Source organism: Echinops telfairi, unplaced genomic scaffold (genome assembly GCF_000313985.2).
Source record: "Echinops telfairi isolate 266 unplaced genomic scaffold, ASM31398v2 ScPeMD7_44;HRSCAF=162, whole genome shotgun sequence".
In the NCBI taxonomy this organism is placed as follows: Eukaryota; Metazoa; Chordata; class Mammalia; order Afrosoricida; family Tenrecidae; genus Echinops; species Echinops telfairi.
The window spans coordinates 4,232,696-4,233,916 of record NW_022103942.1 but is presented as its reverse complement, the minus strand read 5'-3'; positions in this window follow the sequence as shown (position 1 = coordinate 4,233,916).

Sequence of the window (1,221 nt, the reverse complement as noted above, 5' to 3'; positions counted from 1 at the left end):
AGAGAACCCTGTCTAACACATTTTGGTACCAGGAGTGCTTCTAGAGAAATAAAATCATAAATATGGGCTTCTTAAATTGGCTTTCCAGCCTGATTAGTCTTAACATTAGTGATGCTACTTCAACATCCTAAAGCATGGATAAATCTGATACTCCTCCTAATCCATGGTGTGAAATAGCAAAAATAATACCTAAAGTAGCACCACTGATAGATGAGGTGCTGGTTAAAGGAGAGGCTCTGAGTGATCATATGTTTGATATTTTCCAGGAGTTTTGTAAGGAGGATAAGTATAGGGAAGCTGGTTGGCTGGTCCTTCTTACAATGGGCAGAGTGATTAAGGAGAGGGATGATCTCAGAGCCTCAAAAGCGCGCCTTAAGTGCAGACTAAGGGATTTTAAAACTTCCATATGTGCTACAAAGGATAGCCTTCTCTCCGCTAGTAAAAGAGCTGACATTGCCGAGAATCAGGTCCAGAGTCTCATTATACGAGTGGCTGAATTACAATGGCAGCTGAATTGCAGATCTAGAGCAGTGTCTGAAACCAAAGTAAGGGCATTGATTGGGAAAAGTTGGGACCCTGAAACATGGGATGGGAACATATGGGCTGATGATCCAGAAGAGGAGGATATTGAGCCCTTAGAAACAATTGACTCACCCCAGTCAACAGATCCACCCCTCTAAGCTGAAAGTATTAATTCACAATCCACACCTAAGAAGATTAGCCAAACTATGCAAGTTGATATGCCAGGTGGGGCTACATCAGTAGCATTGCCTAGGGGAGATGCCTTACAAAATATTGCTGAGAGCACCCAGGAAACACCCTCGCCACCCATTATTTCCGCTAGACCTGTCAGTAAAATTAAGTCTCAGAAAGCTCCTAAAGGTGAGGTTGAGCTGATTACCCAAGAAGAAGCATGCTATACTCATAAAGATCTGCTCGAGTTTTCAAATACATACAAGCAGAAGCCTGGGGAATATCCCTGGGAATGGTTACTAAGGGTATGGGATACTGGTGCACAAAATGTAATATTAAACAAGTTTGAGTTTCTGGATATGGGACCCCTAAGTACAGACTCTCTTTCAATGTCTCTGTGAGAGAGGCTAAGAGATGATCTAATTGTTTATTTGGTTGGTTCAATGAAGCATGGACTGCCAGATGGCCTAGATTGGACCAACTTGAAGTACCTGACCTACCTTGATACACTGTAGAGGAAGGCATCGA